The 17,169-nt window shown below is 45.2% G+C and overlaps 1 protein-coding gene across 2 annotated transcripts in view; it reads left to right on the top strand.

Moving 5' to 3' along the window:
• The window catches only part of KIAA1958 (KIAA1958 ortholog), a 66,931-nt gene that overhangs the window by 35,589 nt on the left and 14,173 nt on the right, over window positions 1-17,169 (top strand). The gene's annotated exons all lie outside the window — the stretch shown is intronic.

Consider the following 17,169-nt stretch of genomic DNA (forward strand, 5'->3'; position numbering starts at 1 on the left):
ATATTTGGTTCCTATAGACCAAGAGTTCTTGTCGGGGTAAGGCTTTATTTGGGACTTGGTCTGGGAACAAGTGATACTGCGAGTAGTACTAGACCAAGTGGTAGATAGGCTTTGGCTGAAAACGGTAGCTTCATATCCAATTCTCCCCCCACCTCCCCGTCCCTTAGATTACATCATTGGCTAGCAGCTACAGAAAAATATCACAGTGTTATGATGTTCCACGGCATGCTGTGTTTCAGTAGACATTGCAGGGAAGGGGGAGACAGAACTAGAATAGTTGTTACCATTTTTGGCAGCGTCCTTGTATCTGCCGTAATGTTGAATTATGCCATGTGAAGAAAATTGAGGTGCAAACATCAATACTTGTATCATTTTCACCATGTTAATAATAATGATGCTACAGTATTTCTGCTTGACACCACTTTGCATGGGCTGAAGTGACTGAGATAATTACAGCCTAAGCAAGGTGAGTATGCATTTAACAGTGCCATCCTGTACAGAGTTACTCCTGTCTAAGCCAACTGATATCTCTGCGTTTTTTTGTTAATCTATTTGTTCTTCCTAGGGTTGCCAGGTCCCTTGAGTCCCCCAGTGGGAGACTGGGAGCCTGGCACCTACCCCTCACCATCTTCCAATGGTGTTTGTTTCATGCACGCACATGTGATGACATCACTTCTGGAAAATGATGTCATCACGCGGGTCAAAGGGCAGCCCGGGAGCACTCCTGCGCTCGCCAAAGGGCTGAATTGCCCCCCATGGGCCCGATTCAGCCCGAAATGGGCCTGTTGTGGGGCATGGGAGTGCCCCGTGCCGCCCAGGGGGGCACAGCCCCTCCAGGGACACCCTAGGGGGCACGCCCCCCCCCACTGGCCAGATAGGTGGGCGCAGGGGGAGGAGGTGGGAGCAGGGGATCCCCCCTCCCCCAGCAGGGGAATGGCCTGGTTCTTCCTGGCCTTTCCAGATGAGAAAGGAGAAGAAACTTTTTTCTCCTTTGTAAGAGGACGAGAGGGAACAGATGACTCTATCTGTATTAACTACACTACAGAATCTGATCTGAGAGCATCCCTCTCACAATACCTTCTGACGGTTTGGCTCAGTTCAGGATTCTGGTCACAGATAATCACACAAATCCTACTTTGCCTCAACAAATGCACTCTTTTCTCATCTTTGCTCTGGCCAGGTGTCTCTATAGCTGGGGAATATGTGAAGGTATTGCTGGGGGACAAACTAGGATTAAGCCAAGATGTCATTACATTCATGTGTGTGTTATGTGCCATCAAGTCGCCTCCAACTTTTGGCAACCCTACGAAGGAAAGACCTCCAAAACATCCCATCATTAACAGACTTGCTCAAATCCTGCAAACTGGAGGACATGGCCTCTTTTATTGAGTCAAGCCATCTTGGTTTAGGTCTTCCTCTTTTCCTACTGCCTTCCACTTTTCCTAGCATTATTAACTTTTCCAGAGAATCTTATCTTCTCATGATGTGACTAAAGTAAAATAGCCTCCGTTTTGTCATTTTAGTTTCTAGGGCAAATTCAGGCTTGATTTGATCTAGTTTCCACTTGCTTGACTTTTTGGCCATCTATGGTATTCGCAAAACTCTCCTCCAGCACCATATTTCAAATGAAGCAGTTTTCTTCCCATCAGCTTTCTTCACTGTCCAACTTTCACATTCATACATAGTAACAGGGAATGCCATAGCTTGGATTATCTTGATCTTGGTTCTCAGAGAGACATCTTTATCTTTAAGGATTTTCTCTAGATCCCTCACAGGTGCTCTTCCAAGTCTCAACCTTCTTCTGATTTCTTCATTGTAGTCTCCCTTTTGGTTGATGATTGAGCCAAGGAATAGAAAATCTTGAACAATTTCAATTTCCTCATTGTCATCTTAAAAATTGTGTAATTCATCAGTAGTCATTACTTTTGTCTTGAAGTTCAGATGTAATCCTGCTTTGGCACTTTCATATTCATACATGACAAAAACCCAAGATGAGACTAAACCTAGTTAAAAAATAACTAAAAGCATGATTTCAGATCCTGGTATGATAGACCCCAAATAACCACAATCTGTGGACTGCCCCATGTTCAGTTATTCTAACCATAGTAAATTTAACTTAAGTCTGAAATGAGCCTGCCTGCCTGCCTGCCTTTTCCTATACTTCAAATGCCAAGAGAACTCCACCTTGGGAAATTCCTGGAGATTTGGGGGCAGCGCTGGAGGATGATGGAGTTTAGGGAGGGGAGAGAGCTTAGTGGGAATATGATGTCATTGTAAGAATGCCATTTCTCCTAGACTCTATGGTATACCATAGAGTCAACCCTCTAGAATTACCATTTAATCCAGGGGAACTGATTTTGGTAGTCTGGAGATTTGTTGTAATTCTAGAGAACTTCAGGCATCTTTTTGAGGTTGGTATCTCTACTTCCTGGAAGTATATGGGAAACTCATAGGAGGCCATCTTTCAGATATGCTGGCTTGGAGCATTGATAACTTTAAAACTCAAAAAGGGTATTTAACTATGACTGGGGTGTGACAAAGTGCAACATTTCAGGATTGCTGTGATGTCATTTAATTCTGCATCACTAGAAACTACTGGAAATTATACTTTCAGGTGGGTAGCCATGTTGGTATGTAGAAGAGCAAGATTTGGGTCCAGTAACACCTTAAAGACCAACTAGATTTCCAGGGTATGAGCTTTTGCAAGTTGGAACTCCCTTAGTCAGACTCTAATCTTGGAAATCATATGAAACAGCATATCAAAATCAAACCACATTCCAATCTAAATTCCTATTGTAAGTAGTCACACTCCATTTTTTGTGTTGTCTGTTGTTTTTGGTAGATCCAGGCCTCGAAGAGCTGGAACCTGGCTCTGTGAACTTTGGGGATGATATGTTCTCATGCCCCAGAGCCCACCCTCTTTGGGCACAAAAGCGAATAGGATGGCCAATCCCCCGTGGGGGCAGGGGATTCCCGCTCCCACCCTTCACCCCCACTCCCGCTTACATGGCCGGTGGGGGGAAAGGTAGAGGAACGCGCTGCAGTACACCTATTTTGCCTCAATATGGGCCTGATTTGGCCCCAAATGGGCCCGATTCAGCCCACTGCAGACCACAGGAGTGCTCCAGGGGCCATCACGCCACCCCCACAGTGCCTCTAGGTTCTATAGCGGCCTGATTTGGCCTGATTCAGCCCAAAACAGGGCGCTGTGGAGCGCAGGAGTGCTCCAGGTATGGTTGCCAGGTCCCTCTCACCTCCTGCCGGGAGGTAGGGAGAACTGGCATTTACCTCCTGCAACTCATGCCCCAGGGCTGATGTGATGATGTCACTTCCAGTAGTGATGCCATTGTGCTGGCCATGTGAATGCTCCTGTGCTCTGCACAGTGCTGATTCGGCCCGTTTGGGGCCCATATCGGCCCCAAACAAAGCACAGGAATGCTTCTGTGGCTGGCACGATGATATCATCTCCTGAAGTGATGTCACCGCGCCAGTTGGGACGTGCACATGGCGCACGTTCCTGAGGTGGCTGCAGGTGGCGGGGGAGCAAATCCCTGGGAGTTTGCAAACCACTGGCGAGGGAGCAAATCCCTGGGAGTTTGCCCGCCACTGGCGGGAACCTGGGAACCCTAGTTCCAGGGCCCATCACAACCCCCCGGCACTGCTCCCACGTTCCAGAGTGACCTGATTCGAGCCCTTTTCGGGCCTGTTTCAGGCCAAATCAGGCCACTGTAGAGGGCAGAAGTGCTCCCCAGGCATCACGTGGCCTGTACAATGACATCATTTCCCGGAAGTGATGTCATCATGTAGCCCAGGAGCAAAAGATAAGAGCCAGATCTCCCGCCCAGAGGGCAAAGGGACATGGCAACCCTAGTGCAACATCAGCTTCTGTGTTTAGCAAATAGAATGAGGCCTGATACAATTGCTTTCAATTGCTGGAAACTCTATGGTAGATTCTTAGGGTTACCCACCGTCACTTGCATGTTTTCCCTAGATGTGACAACACCAGCAATTTTTAGGCAATAGCAGCTCAGGGCAGATGATCCTCTACCTTGACCGGTGTGTGTGTGTGTGTGTGTGTGTGTGTGTGTGTGGAGGGGCTTCCCTACCTTGATTGTTTTGTAGAACCTTCAGCTGCTGAAGCTCTTTTGGGAGAAGGCAGTTATTTGGCTGTTCCCAATCTTTCCCTCTGGTCTTTCTTTACTCAGAAAGTGCAACTTTATTCAGTGGGGCTTACTCCCAGGTAAGTGTGCATGGGGATTGCAGTGTTAACATAATATTTCTCTGCCACTCCTATATGTTTTATGTTGTGATGTTAAAACTATTTTTCTAATATTGCAGCTTTGATTCCAGTACTTTAAAATGCTTAATATTACCGAGCTATCAGGGAATTTTTTTTGTTTAATGTCTATGTCTTACATCCTGCATGTTGTTCTCTTATTGTACATATAATTATGCAAACACAATTAGCTGCAGAAATGGGAGATGTTTACAAATGGCGGGTGTTTTATTAACTGAAAAAGGAGGAGAAAGCCTGAAGCATAAATTGTGTTGAACAAAAAGTTGATTCATTTCAAATACTGAGTGATTTTTTAAACATGAACTTTAGAATCTTTTATATGCCAAAAAGTTTATTCATCTTAGATGGAAGTTTGACTAGCCAAACTCCATTATAATCCTTTTATGATGAAAATAAAAACTTTCTGTTCACCAGCTTTACAACCTTGATTATCTAAGCCGCTATGCAGTAAAAAGTCTATTAAACTTAAACATGGGTTTAAATTCTGATCTTTTGTAATTCTTGCTACTCAAAATGCCTTCCACATCTGTCTCTAGCGAATGCTTAAATCTCCTTTCCTTTATGTAGTTATTGGAAGGGGGCCATGTCTCAGTGGTACAGAATCTGCTTTCCATGTAGAATGTCCCAGATTCAACCCCTGGCATCTGTAGCCAAAAGGATCAGGTAGTTGGTAATGTCAAAGACCTCTGCCTGAGCCCTCGGAGAGCAACTGCTGGCCAGAGTAGACAAGGCTGAGCTTGGTAAGTGGCCCTGCACATACAGGAATGCTGATTGGTGGGGCGGAGCACATTTTGGGTAAGGCATTGCACCTGTAAGCCCCACTGTGGTTACAGACCTGATCCAACCCCTGATCATATGAAGGAAGATTTGTTTCCTTGCTTGTGTAAGGCAGAACCCTTTTGCAGTATGTAATATTCAAGGGCTGCCCCCTGTACAAATAAAAAAATGTGCCTGATAGGCCCAGCTACAGCTGCAATTTACATTTCTGCAAACCTAGGAAGAATTTTTTTAAAGCTATTATTAGAGTTGCTATAATAAGGTAAAATGGCACCTAGTGTTGCAATATCAGCTACTACCAGGGGGAACAAGAAAGAAATAATGGCAAGTGGTAGGGTTGTCAGGTCCCCCTTACCCTCCTAGTGGGGGTGGGGGGCGGGCAGCACTTACTTGTGGTTTCTTCTCACGTGTGTGCAAAGCACATGCTCCCTGCACAGCTTGATGATGTCACTTCCAGGAGTGATGTCATCGTGCAGACCCTGGAAGTACTCCTCGGCTTTGGGCCTCAAAACGAGAATGACATCATTGTGCTGCGAGAATGCCCGAGAAGGACTGTTCCTGTTCCCCCACTGTCCAGGTGAGTGGTGGGGGGGGGTAAGAGGATTGGAGTGGGGGATCCTCTGCCCGCATCGGGGGAACAGCAATCCTAGCGAGTGGGAGCCAGCTGCAAAAGGTGGAACCAGAGCTTGGGAGGGGGAGCAGGCAACAAGGAGGGAGGGAGGGAGCCTGAGAAGGCAGCAAGGAGGGAAGCCAGAGCCACAGGTTTGGGGAGAGATTTCTCTTCCTCCGTGAGTCTGTGTAGCTCCCCCTTTGGTTAAAAAGTACATTATCAGCTCTGAACCCTCAGAGTTTAAAAAAGTAACTCAGAGATCCTTACAAAAGAAATCAAAGTAATACTGGATATAACACATCATAAGTGCAGAAATGGAGGTGTGGTGTCTTTCTTGCATCATAGCAGGATGATCTGCTGGATAAGTGAAAGCAACGAAACCTTATATAACATCTTAAAATCTTTCAAGAACTCTTTATAAGAAAAGCATTCCTGCCAACAGAGCTTTGCCCTTATGATTATGAACAGCAGGACGGACGGCTCTCAGCTAAGTCAGTTGCTGGAGACAGTCTTCGAGATCATTTCCTGATGGTGACGGTCAACTGAACAATTAAACCGCTGTTGTGGCTCAGTCAAATGCACTTTTTCTTTCTCTCCTGCTTGAAATAGAGGGTTCAGAAGTCATTCACTCCATAAGCTGAGGCTAGCTCATGCTAGCTCTGCTATTGAGCTAAATATAATATTTAATTCCTGATACATAATTGGGGGTGAGGGGAAGAAAATATTTCTATTTTAGCAAACGTGGGCTTGAGGCAATGTTTTTTTCTCATGGCTCAGACATCATGAATGAAATCTTAAATCAGTTTTTATTAAAATTGCAGTCTAGGCTAACAGTACAGAATGGGCCGCTTGAGTGATGCCTTATGTCAGCAGGGTTAGACCTCTAAAGGCTAGCAGCAATTCTACATTCTAAAAATCTAAAATACAGATTCTTAAAAGATGCTCCTTTGCTACTTCTTGCATCCTAAAGCTACAAGCTCAAGCTGAACAAGACAGAAAGGAATTCTGCCAGGAATGGAGCAATTCTGTAAACAAGCCAACTTAGAATCTATGGGGTGACACTTGCATTCCTGGGATATTTTGTAGAATTTACTGATATATCTTACTGTATTGTAGAACAAATTCCAAACAAGTGTTAATATTTTTCCAAAGCTAAGCTCCAAGAAATGAGACAGGATGGAGACCATGAAAAAATACAAAATGGTGTGATGTGTTTTACCATATGTTGGGACAAGCAGCAGTATCTCCCCTATGACCTTTGAGCTACTTCAGAAATTCTAAGAAGTTGGCTGGCCTCTGTTGGAAACACATTGGGGGACTAAATGGGCCTTTGGAATAGCCATTGGAGGACCTAATGGTTCTTTATCTGTTTTTCAATAAACAAACAATATAGAGTATGAAGACAAACACATGTAGCAAGAACATTTGTTAGGCCATCTTTCCTGTAGATCCATGACTGGATTTTCTCAGTGACTTTCTTTTTTAAAAGTTAAATAGTAGACATACTGGTCCTTGGTTTGAATTGGGGCAATAGCACATAAAGGAGAAGGTGAAGGCGTTTAACCCTTCTACCTCCACATAATTTCATTAATCAAAACAGACTCCGTCCCGTACCTTTAGCCCTAGGACAGGAAAGAAACACACACACTTTGTTTGACTCTCTTAATTCCTTTCCAGAACTAATAATTTCACTGCTACAAACCCACGTGCAACTCAGGCTTAGGCTGAGTTCCCCTACCCTGAGGTAAAACTTCTCCTCTTTAAGCCTATGAAGCTGTATACTGGGCTGGGAAGCCTCTGGTAGCATGGTTGATGTGAAGCTTCAACTTTCCTTCTTGTCCCACCCTTAAGGATTATTAAAAATGGTTACCCAGCCAAGTCTTAGTAGGGAACAGATCAGGGGTTTGCGCTTCTCTTTAGCAGAAACTGGCACACAAAGCTTGGGGAGGTTCAAAAGGTAACAGAAGGTTTATTTACAGTAGGTTAAAGTGAAAATGCAGGTAGGCAGGTGTTTGAACTGAAGAAACAGAAAGGTTTTTGTACAGGAACTTCATTGGTGTGAGGCACAAAACACTTGGTTTAACACTAGGTTGCTGGCTTCTTTCAGAGGTTGACACTGCTTCATGAATGTTTCCCTTTTAAAGCACAGACACAGCACAACTTTCCCTCCTCTCCAGACTTAAGGGTGCTCCACTGAGACAAACCCTTGCTAGATACTGGGCAGGTGTTATAGTTATGAGCCCTGTTCCTGGCACTGAAGGGGAGACTCCTCTCTACCCACTTCCTTGGCCCACTATAATTCCCGGATCTCTCAAGTCTAAGCAGGAGTTAGTGCTGGTTTTTCCCACTTTAGTCAGAGGACTAACAGTGGCCGATTCCAGACGACTAACCTGAAGGCGCTGCATGGCGCCATGTTCCGGATCGCGACGGGGAAAACACGAAATATCGCGTTTTCCCCGTCGCAATCCGGAACATGGCGGCATGCAGCGCCTTCAGGTTAGTCGTCTGGAATTGGCCAGTGTTTCACAAACATTATTTCCTCTCACAGAGGATTCTCTGGCTGACCCTCTCTGGTCAAAAGCCAGGCTCCAACCCCCTTTCACTCTCTTGTTTACCCCCCAACTCTAACTGACCACTTCCCCAACATTCCATCCCCAACTGCCATTTCAGGCTAGCCCCATGGGAGGGGGTGGGGAAGGAAACGTCAATCATACTTTCACTTCTGGAAATCTCAGCATCTGAAGCTGAGTCCGTCACATTCACAAAGACAAAAGAGGATGTTTCAATCTGCACAACTTTACACAGGTAGAAAGGTCTGAATGAAGGCCAAGCGCAGCTGCCATTTGACTTAAGAAAATGCTGGGAAAATTAGCAGCACAGGCATCCTTCTAATCCCATTGACCTCACTGAATTTAGAAGGGTGTAACTCTGTTTACAATTGTGCTACAAATCTCTTGGTGTCACATTCAGTTAGAAGCTGTTGCCACTTGATTTCTGTTGTGAAATATAAAGTTTATCTTTCTTCTTAATATATGTCAGTAGTTAATACACAAGGAAGCTGGTTGCCATTCTAGAGCAAAGTCTCTTTAATTGGCAGTACCAAAAGATGAGAAGCCTTATCTAAGCTGTAATAAGCAGAATGAATTGCAGACACGTTCCTTCTCCTGCAGTGATGCATTTATTCACAATAGGGAGCAACTCTTATCACTAAATACTGATGTTACAATGAATAGATTCTTCCTTGTGTGAGTGGGTTTTTTTGCAGATTTGGATTTGGGGCTGTCAGTGGATGTACATGGAAAGAATGAACACATAACCAAGTTCCTTTTCAGTCTTTGAACATGCATACATCATATTATAAAAATGGAAATGCAGGAAACAGTTAAAGAATCTTTACCATTTTTTCCCAAAGATGTACTGCTTTTTATCTTCATTGCTGAATTATTTGATTACTGTTAATATACTGCCATAAGCTTTAGCTGAACATTTTAGTTTGAGCATCTTCTGGAGTCTGTGTAAGAGTCTTAAAATGGTGCCAGCAATGTACAGGGCACTTGTAGAATAACATTAGCACAGAAAAGACAAAGCTCCCATATCAAGGAGCTTTCCATCTGAATTTCTGTGGTGAGAAAGAGACAGAGAGACAGACACCAGAAGGATGGAAGAAAAAGGAGAGACAAATGTGTTTCCTTCTGATGCACCAGAACAACATAGGATAATAGTTGTTTTAATGTTAAGAGTTTTATCACCTCAAAATATCATTACCTATCCTGAGCCATTGTAATGAGCTGGGCTACAAATCAGATCAACCCCTCCAATAAATGTCTTCAAATCTGCCCCAAACAAATCTACTTAAAAACAGATAAAAAGCCCAAATTGCAAATCTATTATACCTGTTTGCATGGCTTATTTGTGAGGTATTTTGTGGGGGGGGAAATTGCTCAAATCCACTATGGCATAGACATCACCATTCATTTAATTCTTGGGACGATATCAAAGCATAGTCTGACTTTGAGTTGATGGTAGGGTTGCGAGCCTCTTCACCTTTAAGGTGGGGGATGAGGAGATTGCTAGGCAGGCATGGGACCCCGATCCATCTATCTCTGTCTTGCATGCACTCTGACAGCCCTGATAGGGTTGCCAGGCTCCAGGTGGTGGCTGGAGATCTCCTGGAATTACAACTGATCTCCAGGTAACAAACATCAGTTCCCCTGGAGAAAGTGGCTGCTTTGGAAAGTGCACTCTGTGATATTATACCCCACTGAGATCCCTCCCCTTCCCAAACCCCAGCTTCTTCAGGCTCCACCTCCCAAATCTCCAGGAATTTCCCAACTCAGGCCTAGCAACCCTATGTCTCAGCAGGGCCAAAATCAGCTCCAAACACATGTTTGTGGCTGATTTGGCCCTGCTGAGACCCTGTAGCTTCTGGTTTTCAACCAGAAGTGGTCATCACTGCCTCTGGAGTGTGCACATGCATCATTTCACATGTGCTATGGTGGCTCCTGGCCTGTCTCCCCGCTCCTTAGTAACGGGATTCCCTGCCCTTAGTGGAGGGCTGGCAACACTAGCTGATGGGGCCTAGCCTGGTGAAGTGGACAAACTGCTTAGTAATATGCCCCCCCTTTAGAACTGAACTTTGCCCTTCTTGGCTGATGGCATCAAGTCAGGATGGTTTGGTCAAGTGGGTCCAGGAGATTATATCTGCCTTTTTCCTCAAAAAGGAAGAGGCTTTTCCCTGGCACTTCGAAAGAAGCTGCTCCTGAAGAATTAAGTCTGGACCTGAATAGCTGTTATCCGGTGGCCAATATCTTTTTTCTGGGCAAAGTGCTCGAGCATGTAGTGGCTGTGCAACTTCAGGAGAACTTGGAAGAACTGGATTAGCAATACTCATTCCAACCTAGATTCAGGCCAGAAGTTAAAAATGGTTTGGGTTGCCAATGTTCACCCAAGAGACTGATGGGGGACTGCAACCCTACTAATTCTGACAGTTTTTTTCGATACCATTAGCCATGATCTCCTTTTGGAGATGCTGGCACTGTTGGGGATTGAAGGCGCTTTGTTACAGTGGTTTCAACCCTAGATGGTTGGCTGCTTCCAAAAAGGGGTGCTGGGGGACTGCTGCCCAACCTCCTGGAATTTACACTATGGTATCCGACAGGGTTCTGTCTTCTCCCATGCTGTTTAAAATCTACATGAAACAGCTGGGAAAGATTGCACAGCGGTTTGGAATTAGGTGTCACAAGTTGACACTAGAGATGGGCACGAACAGCAATATGAAGTAAAAAAACCCACGAACAGCCCAATCTGCTGTTCGGGAACAAGTTGTTCATCAAGCCAGACAGTCTGGCATCTGCAATCAATTCCCATGGCAACTCAGGCAGGGATTGTCTGAACTCTGTCTGAACTCCTGCTGTTGCCCTGGAAACTCCAATCTAAGCCCAATTTAGCTTGCTAGGCAGGTCTTTCTTCCAAGTGTGGACTGGAGCTCCAAATTTGTTACAAGAGGAAAAGACCAGGGGGGAGGGGGGCTCCCAGCTCTGGCTTTCAGGGAGAGACAGCTGCTGTTAGACAGAGTGAGTGCATTGGAGCCTGAATTTTCTTTATGTGTGGTGGGATAGGGATCTACCTCTTCAAGGTCCAGGGTTGCTGCCAGGCTCTGGGGCCAAGCTATTATTTATTATTGGTACCTTTCCTGCTGCCTGCTCAGGTAGGGTTTCTGGGAGTGGTGCAGTAGGGATCTTGATGGCTGGAGGAGAGCCTGCTGGTCCCCACGAACAACGAACATGTTCATGACAGGATCATGTTCGTCAGTGTTCGTTGTTCGTTCCTGGATGGCAACGAACAACGAACACCATGGCCATTTCCAGACGGCTTACCTGCCTCCGGAACGTCGCGCCATGTTGCGGGGAAAACGCGAAATATCGCGTTTTCTCATGCGAGTTTTGCGCGATGTTGCGCGATGTCGTGCAAAACTCTCGCGAGAAAACGCGATATTTCGTGTTTTCCCCGCAACATGGTGCGACGTTCCAGAGGCAGGTAAGCCGTCTGGAAACGGCCCATGTTTGTTTGTTTTTTTCTGTTCATGCCCATGTCTAGTTGACACCCAGCTGTTTCTTGGTAACAGCAGAATCTGTGGATTTGTCTTGAACTTGCAAGAGGTAATGGGATGGGTGAGGGCCAATAAACTGAAGCTCAATCCAGACAAGACTGAGGTGCTTCTTGTCCTTAATAAAGCCACCTGAGAAACGAGCCAGCCTGTCCTGGAAGGGGTTGCTTTTCTCCTGCAAGTGCAAGTTTGTAGCTTGGGAGAACTGCTGGATCCTAGCCGATCATTGGAGGCTCAGGTTTTCTCCATAGCACTTAGTGACTTCTATAAGTGATCTCTAGACCCAAGTTGTATAACATGTAAATAAAAACTGACTAGTTACTTCTCAAGTGGCTGGGAACAGTTCTTTAAGGGAGCCTGGAGGATCTTTCTAAGTTCCACTTACAACAATACAAAAGAGATGGAGGCAGATCCAGCCTTTGAGAAGGAATGCTTATCACATAATCAAAAACTATGTGTTTGGTTCCCTCAACCGCAAGAGATCTTTGCTTTATTCCAGCCCTACTCCTCATATACCCTATCCCTTATCCTGTTAATGCATCTATTTATACCGCTGCCAATAAATCTCGACAGTAAGATAAGTGGCTGTGAATACTGGGATTTCCCTATGGAACTCTGGCAACTGTTTGCTCCCATGCTCAGCAATTTGAACATTTGTCATCCTGCCCCCACCAGCCCATCAGTACGGTTATCTCAGTAAAATGAGATGGGGCATTTCCTGTGTAACTCACTTGATTAATTGAAATTCAGGGAAAGAAAATCAAGCGGCAGAGAGGTCGGTCTTGGCTGTCTCACCACAGCTGGGCCTCCACATGCTGTTGTCTGTTTGGATTTCATTCATATTATTTACTTTCTGTATGTTCTAGATGTGCTGAATTCTTTCTTTCAGCTTCTGATGGGTGTCAGGCAAAGGCAACATTGATAATAACATAACCAACATAATTCCAGTTTTTACTCTTAAATAAAATTATGAATATTTATTACTTCATATCCAGGGCTTTTTTTCAGCTGGAACGCGGGGGAACGGAGTTCCGGAACCTCTTGAAAATGGTCACATGGCTAGTGGCCCCGCCCCCTGATCTCCAGAGAGAGGGGAGTTTAGATTGCCCTCTGTGCCGTCGAGCAGTGCGGAGGGCAATCTAAACTCCCCTCTGTCTGGAGATCAGGGGGCGGGGCCACCAGCCATGTGACCATTTTCTCCGAGGGCAACCCACTGACTTCTACCACCTTTCCCAGAAAAACAGCCCTGTTCATATCTAGATGAGGAGACCTTCGGAAACCAGTCTTTGTATATAATATGGCTATTATATGGAACTTCTGAATGCACAGCAGGTGCTTTACTGCTGGGCCATGGCCCTTCTTCCCATCCTATGTCTTTTGGTGGTGGGGTGGTGGTGGGAGGTAATCAAAAGTTCACCCTCTGAAATGGAAAACTTGCCCTCTAGTCCAGACTTTGAAAATGTATTTTTCATTTCAGGGTTGGAGAACAAGCATAAAACAGAGCCTGCTTAGTTCAAGTATAAATGAAAATTGTGATGTGTCTCAAAAACAGGAAGAGACGGAGAGAGCGCAGCGCACAAGGGGAAGAAAGGGTGTGTGTGTATGATGTCCAGGTTCATCCAATAATGTCAGACCATGATTTGTGCGACATCACGTAAAGAATAAAATTTCTAAGATGATTTTAGTTTATGCTGCTATTGACCTGGAAACAATTGGGGCCTGGGGATCATGACCCCCCCCCCTCAATCATTGTACAATTATATCTGAATAGGCTTGCCAGCTTCCGGTTGGGAAGTTCCTGGAGATTTGGAGGGTGGAGCTGAGGAAGGAGAGGGACCTTAGCAGTGTATAATGCCATAGGGTCCAACTTACAAAACAGCCATTTTCTCCAGAGCTGCTGAATTGGAATTCATATGTATTCTGAGCCTGGATTGTGCATTCCACCTCTTTCATGACTTCTTGTAACTTATTTACATTTACACGGCCCTCACTCCCTTCACCCTCTCCCCCCTCCCCTCACCACCTATATATCTCTGGCTAAGTTTCTTCAGACCCTCCGTGCATCTGACGAAAAGAGCAGTGGTTCTCAAAAGCTTATGCTACAATAAAGTTGGTCAGTCTTCAAGGTGCTACTGGACTCTTTACTATTTTCTCCAGGGGAACTGATATCTGTGGCATGAAGAACAGTTGGAATTCTGGGAGATCTCAAGCAACAACCTGGAGTTTGGCAACCCTATCTCTGAGGCATGCATGAACAGTATTTCTATACTGTAATTATATATGCACCACGGAAAGAAGAATAAGGAAACTACTCCTGAGTTTAGATTTGGAGGTCAGTTCAAAAGGAGGAGTTGACCTGTGCAACCACACTAACAAAATGTTCTCACAAATGTACTGTATTACCAGCTTTCATGTTATTTAAGTGTAACAAGATTGAATTACGCGGGCCTTTTTTGTGACTATACTCACTGGTAATGAATACTGGCTCTTTTTTTGGGAGGGAGCTTTTCAAGCCCTGATCCTTGTGTGCCTGCCCCACTCAGCCACGGAAAGAGACAATAGATCCCCAGGAAAAGCCAGTGGAGGGAAAGGGGAATGGGTGGAAATTGATGCAACCTTACATACAAGTACAGGTACCCTTGCCTTGCTTCCTTCACAAAAAAAGTGTGCTGGAATTACATCCATAGTTTGTGAACAGCTACTCAACAGTTTAAAAATCACTAGAAGAACAAGTGAAAGATGATGACAGTTTAAATTCAGTGAGCAACAAAATGCGTGACTGACAATTCTTGTCATGTAGCAGAGGTGTGTAAATCAAATAGTTATGCAGGCCATAATGGGTCTTTAGTGGGCCATCCTGTGACAGTGCCTGGCTCCATTACAGCTCAGGTAACTGTTTGAATGATAGAGAAAGTGTTTTTAAGTGTTGCATGCATCCCAGAATGACTGATAACGAATCCCTGTGCTGCGTAGAAAATGTCAGATCACAACCTGTCAGTTGTTCTCTGTGCTTAGGGAAGACATTCTGATCTCCTGTTTCCTCAGAAAATTTTTTCACTCCATGCAAGGGGCTTGCAACAGGGCAACGTCCCCTTTTCTACCATAAACAGTATAAAAAGGACACAACAAAGCTACCCCCACCCCAACCAAGCATTGGCTTCAGAACTCTAGACAGTTACAGCAATTTATTGATGTTCAAAAACAGGCATCTGGCATGTTTTTCCAGAAATAATGTTCTGTCCAAAAAACACCTTCAGGAGTCTGAAAGTGTATCTGGTCCTCTTTCAGCAGAGCATTATATGTTTTCTTTTGAATACAGTGTCTTTTTAAAAAAAATAGATAAATGGATGTTGGTTCCACCGTTCCAAACCATTTTTCTGTGGAGGAGACTCTAAAATAATTTTTCAAACCTTGAAACCCTATCTGTGAAAACATTTACAGGCCAGGAAAAGAAGCTGGTAGGGGGTGCTATTCAATTACTCCGATTGCCAAGAAATTTTATTTGTAAAGGGCTGAGAGATAGACAGACAGACAATCAGCTTACATTTTAAGAAAAAAGTGAAGCATTTTTCCTGTCTTTTTTTGTATAATTTTCAAATATCAAAATATCAAATCAAAATAAAGTTCATATCCGAAGTCAATATAAGGTTTACTTTCAGGGCGATTTGGCCTTGTTTATTTTTGCACAAACGTTGAATTCTTGGTCTGTTTCTTGTGGAACCCCTGACAGTGTCCTGTGGAACACCAGAGTTCTGTGGAACTCTGGTTGGGAAACACTCGTCTAGTCTGATGGGTGACAGAGTGGAGTTCTCCAGTCTTTCCCCCCAGCGACTGTCTCCTCTACAGTCCCCAGGAATGGAAGAAGTCTGATCCTTTCTCCACTTACAGCAGTAACTGTTTGCTGCCCTGCTGGCCCAATGCAAGCAGCCCATACAGTGGAAAGGGTGGTTACCAGTTGCTCACCCTTCCTGCTGTAGGAGTCCACATGGATCAGATCAGCAGTGGAGGAAGAAGAGGTGTGGAGCCTTTGTTTTCCCTAGTGTGATGCTAGCTGCCACCCACAGCAAGGAGGACAGGTACCAGTCACATTACGGGACCCAGAGATCAGGCTAGCAGATGCACTCACAATGGGAGAGCTATAGTGCTTTTGTGGAACAGTGGTTCTGATTTGTTCCCCAGGGAGGGATCAAAATGCCGACTGTCTGCTGAGAATCAGCCTTTGGGCCACACAACATGGTTCGTAGGGTTGCCAATCTCCAGATGGGGCCTGAACTTTCCCTGGATTATAACTGTTCTGCAGACTACAGAGAAAATGGCTGCTTTGGAGGGTAGACTGTACGGCATCATATCTCTGCTGGGCTCCCTTCTCTCCCCAAACTCCACCCTCTCCAGGCTCCCTCTCCAAACAACGGGAGGATAAGGGGGTAGGTACTCATCCCTGTTGCCTTCATTGCGTTCATGGGCCAGCTCATGCTCCCACTAATGATGTCACTTCTGGTGCAAACAGGATCCCCTGCTCCCAGCCTCCTCCCCTATCACCACTCCCCCTGGCTGGCAGGGGGGAAAGCCAGGGAAAGAGGTCTCCCAGGAGGCACTCCTGGCAAAGTGCGACATCGCTCCCAGGAGTGACATCATTGCGCAGACCCCGGGAGCACTTCTGTGCTTCATACCAAGCTGATTTGAGACCCAAACAGATTGATTCTTTAAGAATTGGCCCCAGTGAGAAGTGCAGGATCACTCCCGGGGCCTGTGCGATGGCATCACTCCCAGAAGTGATGTCATCACGCTGCACTGGGAGCGCAGGTGAGAGAAAGCATCCGTAAGGTAAGTGCCAGGTCCCCCCTCCTGCCAGGAGGGTAAGGGGACATGGCAACCCTACCTGGATGCCTGCTGATGGCAAGCAATCTCTGGTGGCCCCCATTTTTCCATCGATGACCAGAGATTAGAGGGCAAAGAGAAGAATCTATGGGAGATTGCCTACCATTAATGAGCACCTGAGTACCCTATTCCACTCTCAAATCTCCAGTAATTTCCCAACCCAGAGCTGGCAAGTCTAACTAGGGTATGAGAAAGAGGACAACAGGAAACCATGTGCAGGCCTCCCTTTTGTGTGCATGTGATACATGCATCTTCGTATGTTCACATTAAGGGCTAGTAGAGATGACAAATGAGGTCAGAAGCTTCCACTCATCAATGCCTACTCCTCCTTTGCAAGCCACTGGGCACAGGTAGTAGATAATAATAATAACAACAGTGCCCTTTCCAAACATCTAAGTGTGGGTATATGGTTAATATATATTAAACTTAAATGTTCATTATAAACCATGGTATGCATGCTCAATTTTAGCAGCGACAGTAGCACACAGCTCAAATACACAA

Source organism: Eublepharis macularius, chromosome 8 (genome assembly GCF_028583425.1).
Source record: "Eublepharis macularius isolate TG4126 chromosome 8, MPM_Emac_v1.0, whole genome shotgun sequence".
Lineage (NCBI taxonomy): Eukaryota > Metazoa > Chordata > Lepidosauria > Squamata > Eublepharidae > Eublepharis > Eublepharis macularius.